Source organism: Alligator sinensis, unplaced genomic scaffold (assembly GCF_000455745.1).
Source record: "Alligator sinensis unplaced genomic scaffold, ASM45574v1 scaffold560_1, whole genome shotgun sequence".
In the NCBI taxonomy this organism is placed as follows: domain Eukaryota; kingdom Metazoa; phylum Chordata; order Crocodylia; family Alligatoridae; genus Alligator; species Alligator sinensis.
In genome coordinates, this window is record NW_005841837.1 from 2,514,613 (window position 1) to 2,523,715 (window position 9,103).

Below are 9,103 nucleotides of genomic sequence, written 5' to 3' on the forward strand. Positions count from 1 at the left end.
ACAGCCAAGGGAAAAAGTGATGAGCAGGGTAGAGAATGTTGGGGAACTTAAACTTGGATTAAGAAGAGCCCTGACATGATGCCTGTAAATTACTCCTGTGCTAGAAGAGGAGTATGTCTAAAAAAGGGAAGTGAATAACTAAGGCTGTTTTAAGTTGTGGCTTAAACCCAGGTCTCCTTCTTTGTGTGCTCTGCAGAGCAAAGCACCAAACTCACTGGGGCCTGGAGAGGTCTGCTGTGTATAGAGGTTTGTACTTAGGGCTAGATCCAATAAAGGACTTTAGGTCCTACTATTTCTAGGGACCTAGCCTCCAAAGTAGAATTTAAAACTAGGAGTTATGCATGTAGGCTGCCCAAATAAGGCATGGGAGAGTTGATACCTCAGAAAAGACATCCAAAAGCCTGTATGTGGAATGAGGAGCCACTTAAAGCTAGCCAACAGGAAATACTATGCTCAGGAGGGTGCCTAAACACCTCCAGAATCTAGGCACCTGAGGGAGGGCTGCAGATGGGTACTGCCATTCAGTCAGGCCTCAGTCCAGAGACTTCTCCTGAAAGTAGTTTCCTGCAGCTATTCTTTCACAGAACTGAACAAGGTTTGCTGTTTTCTTTTAAGGGGATGCCTTTTTAATAAGCCAGTGGCTAGAGCACTTGAGAAGGGATGTGAAAAACCCAGATTCAGGATCCTTTTCAGCCCAAGTGGGTTCAAATCTACATCATGCACTTCCCAGGAGTGTTTCCTATGCATTGTAGACTAGGATGGATGGGGGCCCTCTACTCCTTCTGTTGATGCTGTAGCACAGTACAGAAGAGAGACCAATATTTATGGGATCAGGAAGAGTAAGCACAAGAGGAAACAAGCTTCTGTAGGTCAGTGGCTGGAAGTCTCCTGGAAGGGGAGAGGTATGGGCATGAACTTCCAAAGGCTACATTTCCCTGGGTAATAACTAGGCTATTATGTGAAAGGTGGGCATTGGCGTACACACCCACGGCCTCCAGCCACAGGTTAGAAACAGAGCTGGAGCCACTACACCTGAAGTCTGTGTTGGACCCAATCCTGTCACTGCATTTGGCAAGCTTGGGACCTATGTATAGGACCAGGCCCTTCAGGGGACTTAGGTGCTTAAGGGTGTGATTTTGGGGCACAGATACCTAAAATCTGCCTAGGTCCTTTGGTCCTAATCCTCACTGCCTAATCTTGCTTGTTTTCACATACGGGCTCTTCTCACACTGGATCTGAAGCAATACAATTTTCACTCCTGCTTTTGCACTACATTATGGTTTACAGCAGGGGTTGTCAACTGGGGGGGTACATGTACCCCTGCGGGTACTTGAGAAGGCCCTAGGAGGTATGCGTGGGTGGGGATGGAGTGCTGCCATGCATCATCTCACGCTGCCATGCAGGCGTCACTTGCCTGGCTGGTGTGTGCCAGGCCCCTGCCTCCTCAAAATGCAACTGGAAATATGGGAAGAAGGCAGTGGCCAAAGAATACTTGAGTCAGGATAGATACCTATTATTGCCCCTTTGTAGAGATTTAGCTCATGTTACAGAAAAAAAATCTTTGTGGAAGATAATGCAAGTATCTAGGGGCAAAGAATCTGTCTTATGTGGATGGGTGGCCAATCTAGTGTGCCACTGACTGGTATGTGTTTGGTGTGGGAAAGTGCACAGCATGGGCTAAAGTAAAGTCCATTGACTGCTCTGGTCTTATTTTAGCATACTTTGCTCTGCGCAACATATGTGAGAAGGATTTTTTTCTGTATAGACTTGTGGAGTTCAGGAGTCCAGCACCCATCTCAGTGGAGTCTAGCACCCACCTCAGGGGAACAGCTTTTACTGCAAGTGCAGCAACAGGAAGAATTTTCAATTGGAATCAAATACCAGACAAGGTGAATAGTGGACTACAAATAAACTGTGTTAATTATTTTTAGATACCCATGTGTGTAATACTTGATTATTTTATCCCTAAGTGGGAGATGCTGGGGATGATAGAAACGGAGATGGTTTAATGGCAGTAGAATTATCAATTGTATGAGATTCTCTACCACCCAGACTTACTCGATCACTTGTGATAGCACATCATTTCTTCTATTTTTTGCTTTGGAAAAAGAACCACTTTGGCGTGTTTTATAACACAGCTTTAAATAAATAATCACACCTATGCAGATTGAGGGGGCTGCTCTACAAGCTTGTATTACTGTGACTTATAGTATCTTAAATGTATTGGAGCAATGCAAGAAAAGTAGTAGCATGGCAGAGGGCAGGTTAAGGAGATGGCACAGGAGAGAGTCATGAACAGTCTGGAAGAAGTGAAGGGGATAAATTAGTCACTAGCTTGGCAATGCGAGGCTGGCATGTCTCAGTATGTCCTTGCTGTCCATTTTTTTTATGATTGCAATGCCCTTCTCAGCTCCATTCATCTCATACAGATCTTGAATTCCAGATGTTTGCAATGCTTTCTGTTCCTTTTCTCCATCTGCTGCCTTGGTTTCTGTCTCATGTATACATCATGCAATTGCTTTGACATCCTCAGTCTCTCCTCTGGTCCTCTTTTTTCCTTTTCTTGCTGCTGCTTTATTTCCAGCTCCTTCCTCATCTTATGCCACACTTCTAAGTGCATTTCATCCCTGATCATCTTCTTGAAGACTGGGATTTTTGAAAGAGCCTAAAGAGAGTTAGGTGCCCAGCTTCCTATGCATTTCAATGTGTTTGAAAATCCTACCATAACTTGTTAAGAGCCTCTGAGCTTTTCTTTCCCTGCAGTATGCCACTGCTGAGCTGAGGGTTGCATTTTTAGGGGTCTGTCATCTTCTTAACTTTGTATGTTCTTAGTGCAACTGAATCTGACTGAGAAAGCACAAGGTATTCAACACTGTGTTTGCACATGAAATGTATGAACATGAATATGGCTGTATAGTTCATGCACAGAAATGATCGTGAAGAACCTATTCGTACTTCAGTGCTTAAGACAGCAGTAGCGATCTATAGAGGCCTAAACTGAAAATTTCATGTCAAGATACGGATTTCTCAAAAGTAATGAATATGGGTCAAACCTTCTTGTTTGGGTTTGTCTCTAAAAATAAAATAATATATAATGCATATCTTGGATCCTATTTTTTTCTAGTTGATATGTTTAATTAACCCCCCCTCCCCCCAAAAAAATCCTAAAACAAATGCAAAAGATTGTTATTAACAGTCATTTAGCTCCATAAATTTACAAAATCCTTGACAAATAGAGAGAACATTCTTGAAAGTTATGGAAAATATATTTTGCCCTAAATTTCTTATTTCCTATATTTTGGAAAAGCCTAGGCTACATTCTCAGCTGGTATAAATCAGCGTAGTTCCATTCAGGTCAATGGAGCAATGCCAGATCACACCGCTTTACAATCTGGCCCTTTATTGTTAATTTGGGCCTCTCAAGAAGTTGTCTTGACTGCAGGTCAGCTGAGTGAAATGAGCAGGTAAAGAGGATGCTATGTATGTTTCAGAAGTTAATATTCTTTCTCTCTCCTTTGTTCTGTCCTTTTACTATAGTTTGAGCTTGCCCAGATACTTCTGGCTGGAACTTGTGATTGCTGGGTTGTGGTGGATGGAATATATAAAGCAGTGGTTCTCAAACTTTTTAAGACTAAAGGCACCCCTCATTAGACTATAGGCATCCTTCAGAAAATGCCAGATATTAGCTTTCACTCATTTTTTTTGACTACTAGAAAAATAATAGAGCAATTCTTTTGTTGCAAAGAACTCAGACCACAGCAGGTCAAAATGTTTTTGACACTGGGTGCCTATACATGTGCAGCAAGGCTGCTCCAATGTGCTGTAATTACAGTATGCCGGAGCAGACTTGATTAATCGAGTTTGATGGAGCGTGGTAATTACTGTGCTCCAGCAGACTCCAGCGTCTTGTGTCAGCATCCCTATGCTGAAAAATGGTGGTGGGGCACTTTAACTAAAGCTCATTTGATTAACCTTATTTAAAGCGCCCCCAGTGCCATTTGTCAGTATAGGGATGCTGATACATGAGATGCTCCAAGTGCTTTAATTACAGTGGATCTTGTACCCACTCTAATTAAAAGCCTCTCCCCCCTCCCTGAGAACATGTATAAATGCCCTATGAATTCCTATTTGAAATTTCTGGGCTTATCTTGTGAATCATGCACAGTTCAACTGTGCTAATGTTGTGCCATGCCCTGCAACACCTTTAAAAAGATCTCATTGCACCCCTGGGTGCTGTAGCACCCTGGTTGAAGATCACTGATACAGAGGGCATTATATAGAGGTGGTTTGTAAACTCTAGCGCTTGAAGCGGGACATATTGTGTTATCAGTGAGGAGCTTTTGTGAGGCCTCTTGAAGTAAGAATGTTGGTCTCTAAAATACAATTTCATCTGTTCTAGTAAGGATGGGCTTTGGGCTCAATACACCAATTACCTTGTTCTTGTTGTTCTAGGCCATTGTGACGTCTTGCGCCCTTCTGGCTGTCCGGCCTGTCGGGGTGTGGCCCACCCCTCAACTTGCCTGCCACAACTTTGATGTTAACCTTACTATAAGAGGGGTCTTCAGTGGAGATCTTTCCCGGGTGGGCCTTCCCGATGGATGGTGGTACTTACGATCATTGGACGCGGTGTTCCGCGGGGCTCTGCCTCCCCTACACCCCGTCCACTTGCCAACCGGTTGGTGATGTGTTAATGATGTTCTCTGGCCCTGTAGGACGGCCGAGGGCCTGTCTACCGGGTTCCAGTTCCTCTTTCTCCTCTCTTAGGGTCGTTTTACTTCAAAGAAAGTATCCCTCTGAGTAGGAGGGGGCTGCAGGGCTGCCTCCCTTATCCCAGCCCCCTCTAGGGATCTCGGATGCCTCCTCTCTCCTACCATAAGCAGGGAGCTCCCCTGCCTCCTTGGTGTCAGCTTCTTCCGAGGGCTGTGTGGGTGCCCCTGCTTTGCCTCCAATAGGAGGCTTAAAGCTTTCCCCCATGCTGCCTGTGTGAGCCACGCAGGCTGGGTTGCCTCCTCCCCATGCCGGAGCCTGCCTCACAAGCTACCAGCCTGCTCTCTCTCTCTCTCCAGCTCTCCCTCTGCCCCAGATCCGGCGGGGCTTTTAAACTTTCCCACAGCGGCCAGTACGGCTGCTGGGATTGGCTCAGCTGTTTCCCGCGCCAGAAACAGCTGATTAAACAGCCAATGTAATGCCAGTTTGCACGGCTTCTGCTCCAGCTGCCCTGCGGGAGGTAAGTGAGCTCTGCCGGGGCCCTGCTTTTGGGGTCTGGGGCCCGCAGTGTTCACTCTCTCCCCCTTGAGAGGCTGTGGTGGTGCCTCGCCGCCACAGCCATCGATTCTCTTATGGCACCCCAGGGTGCTGCCAGATTCTTTGAAGGGTGCTGAAAGGTATGAGGAGATAAGTTCAGGCTGAGGCTTGCCCCTGTCTGGCTGACCCCTTACTGCCCAGCTCCTCTGCAAAAAGGTAAGCACTATGATATATAAATTTAGTTTTTGAAATTGGGTGCAATTCAATTCACAAAAATTACGCAGAGGTGCCTCGAGTTGAAAAAAAGGTTGAAAACTACTGTTCTAGGCATTGGTGCTAGTTTTTGAACATACTACAATAAGTAGATAGGGTTTTTTGATTGTTCTTTATGTTGTATAAGTCTTTTATGTGAATTTGGTATAGGCTGCTGCCAGTTTAGAGGTGTCCAGCCAGAACTTGAATAATGTGGGAGCCTCCATCCCTCAATAGGTAGCTATTTCCACCTTTCTAGGTGCCTACTTAGGTGGCAGCAGAAGATAAGAATATTTATTTGTTTTTGGCTAGGACACTACAACTATTTATTTCCTTAATAATGATGTCACCAGCCTGCTTTGTCATTTTCTTACTTTGCACTTGGATTACTGCCATGAGCTTGGAAGACCCCCTGGGAGACTTTAGCTGGTGCAGAACAAGGCAACTTGCTCACATAGTAATATTTTGCTCTTCTCTAGCGGTTTTTATCAGTAGAGCTCAAAGGAGAGCTGTCTTGTTATCTTAATTTTATAGGTGAGGAAACTGAGGCAGAGGCAGTTGCTCAATGGCAATATGTCCAGCGAATGTGCTGCTTTTCTCCAATGGAGACTGTACAGCTTTTCTGTTTGCTTCCAGATGCAATTCAAGGTGTTTGTTTTGAACTGGCTTGGTTATGAAAGAAACTAAAGAGTTTGGGATAAGTTCATGGAGAGGATAGAATGACAGAAAAGGGAGTTCTGCCTCGCCATTTAGGAGCTGATTGCAGCCTGCAGGTTGTAGTGCAGAGTAGAGGGTGTTTGTTTTTTTTCATCCTGCTAGACTTTGCTGGTTGCCTCAAGGGACCTGAAAGAAAATTTCCCCTCTTGTGGCTACAGGTGGAGAGTGTTTTTTCACCTTCCTCAGAAGCATTAGGTATTGGCTGCAGCCACAGGCTGGGGATTTTGACTGATATATGCTGATGCAATGCTGCTGCTGGGACTAAAAAACCCAATAGTTTCTGGTTAGAGGACCTTGCTCTTCTGCTCAGGGTCAGACTGATTGCCATAGTTGCGGTGAGGAAGGAATTTTACCCCACCGGTAGATTGGCACGGACTGTGGGGGATTCTGCCTTTTTTGTAGCAGGGTGCATGGTCTTCTTCCTGGGATGTCTCAAATGTATTTTAACAAACAGCAGTGGCAGGACAGTGACATCGTCCCTATGCTTTAGCTGTGGCAAGTTAGGGTGTTCTTGGTGGGTTTTTATGGCATTGTGCCTGTATTGTGAGAGAGTTGTTTGTGCAATTTTCAGAATAACAAGTTTCGATAAACAGCTATATAGAACAGTTTAGATAAGGATCTTGACCAGGGGGTTGGACTAAATAGCCCCTCCCAGACCTACTTGTGTGGATACCTTTAAGAGTGGTATGTATAAATTGTTACACTTACCCAGGAATTAAGGAGGAAACAGCAGAACTATAGGCAGGGTACTGCTGTCTGAATAAACAAGCTTTATTGCTCTATAAGCTTAACTCCTTGGTCTTTTGAGAACAACACATAGTACCAGGAGTGGGGTGTGAAGAAAGATAGCAATAACAAAAAAGGAGCATCTCAGAATTCCAGAGGAGTTAAAGGTGTCTAGCAGTGCAGCAGAAAACCGGAAGAAATTTAAGCAAAGCTTTACCATATATATGACAGCCAGTGGAGCTACAGGGAAGGAAGATTCACTCAAGGTAGCTATTTTTTTTAAATCTAGCGGGCCCAGAAGCTCTGTCTCCTTATAATAGCCTACAGCTGTCAGAAGCAGAACAGAAAAGCTATGGCACGGTAATAAAAAAGTTTGAGGAATATTGTATACTCAAACAATCTGAAACCTTTGAACAGTATAATTTCCACATGAGACAGCAGAAAGGATATGAGACAATAGAGGAGTTTGACAAATACCTCAGACTGCTGAGCCAGACTTGCAACTTTGGAGACCTAAAAGAGTCAATGATCAGAGACCAAATAGTATTGGGTATAAGCAATACAAGCCTCAGGAACAGACTGTTAGAGGATCCTGACCTTAATTTGGAAAAAGCATTGGAATATGCCAAGTGGCTGAGATAACAAATATCAGGCTATGGAAGCTGGAGGAAAACAAACAGAACAAGCTAAACTAGACAGGATTACAATACTGCAAAAACCTAAGGTAATGCACACGCAATACAGAAAGGAGGATCTCACTATGAAGCAGGTAAGTGGGGCCCAAAGAAAATTGCTTGAAGAAACAATAGTTAGCTGCAGATGCTGTGGGGGTTACCACAAACCCATGCAATGCCCTGTATTTGGTATGCGCTGCAACAAATGCAAAAGATTCAATCACTTTGCAAGAGTTTGCAGAAAGGAGCAGGATGCACCACAGCAGAAACAGCAGACTCATGCTCTATGTAACGAGGAAGAGGAAGAATTCCTCATTGACACAATGCAAGAAAAAGTTAATTCTTTTGAGAATTAGACAATCACCCTGGACATCGATGGACTAATGGTAACTTTTAAATTAGATACAGGAGCACAGGTCAATGTAATACCAGAATACATTATCCAAAATATCAAAACTAAACCTGTGTACTATGAGAATAAGAAAGTGAGACTTAGAGCATATAATGGGAACATGCTTGCAATCAAAGGTGTTTGTGCACTGCATGTTAGACACAAGGGTAACATAGTTAAAGGTCAGTTTGTAACAAACCCAGGAAAGCTAGTGGCAATTATGGATTGTGAATTTTTAAAACTCTTAGGTTGATTTAGAGAACGGATGTTATTGAGGGACTAGAAATCAAGAACATAGAAGAAGAGTTTAATGATGTGTTTCAAAGCATAGGGAAACTGTCCACTGAGTACAAGACAGAATTAAGAGAACCAAATACTCCCACCATACATGCTCCAAGAAATGTTCCCCTTGTACTAAGGGAGAAACTGTAAAAGGAATTAGATTAGTTAACATGGACATCATAGAAAAAGTAGAGCAACCAACTGCTTGGGTTCATTCACTGGTCATAATAGAAAAAAAGATGGGTCCTTGAGATTGTGTCTAGAACCTAAGCAAATGAGCCGGTACCTTAAAAGAGAGCATTTTCCCATTCCTGCCAAGGAAGAGGTTTTTGGTAACATGGCAGAAGCTAAATATTTCTCCACTTTGGATGCTTCTTCTGGGTTTTGGCAAGTTCCCCTAGAACAGAATGGCACTAGATTATGTACCTTCAATATGTCCCTTGGAAGGTATTGCTTTTGTAGGTTTCCTTTTGGACCGTGTTCTGCATCTGAAGTATTTCACAGAAGGGCGCAACAAATTATTGAAGCTCTTGATGGAACTATGGTTTATATTGATGATGCATTAGTTTGCAGAAATACTATAGAAGAACATGACTTGAGCCTAAGAGAGGCATTAGAAAGAGCTCGCAGAGAAGGTTTGAAACTGAACAAACAAAAATGCAAATTCAGGGTCAAAGAAATAACATACCTGGGAGAAAAAGCTCTCTGAGGGGGGTGTAAATGGATCCAACAAGGGATAAAGCCATTACAAACATGCCACCCCCTACAGATAAGGAAGGAGTGCAAAGATTACTTGGAATGATCAGTTTTGTAGGGA

The 9,103-nt window shown here is 43.6% G+C and overlaps 1 long non-coding RNA gene across 1 annotated transcript in view; it reads left to right on the top strand.

The window, feature by feature from the left end:
• Positions 1–506: 506 nt before the first annotated feature.
• Positions 507–9,103, top strand: part of LOC102385237 — a 73,967-nt gene continuing 65,370 nt past the window's right edge. The window contains exons 1-2 of the long non-coding RNA XR_001357955.1: positions 507–595; positions 1,766–1,889. This is a non-coding gene — a long non-coding RNA (uncharacterized LOC102385237). The remainder of the gene's footprint in view (positions 596–1,765; positions 1,890–9,103) is intronic.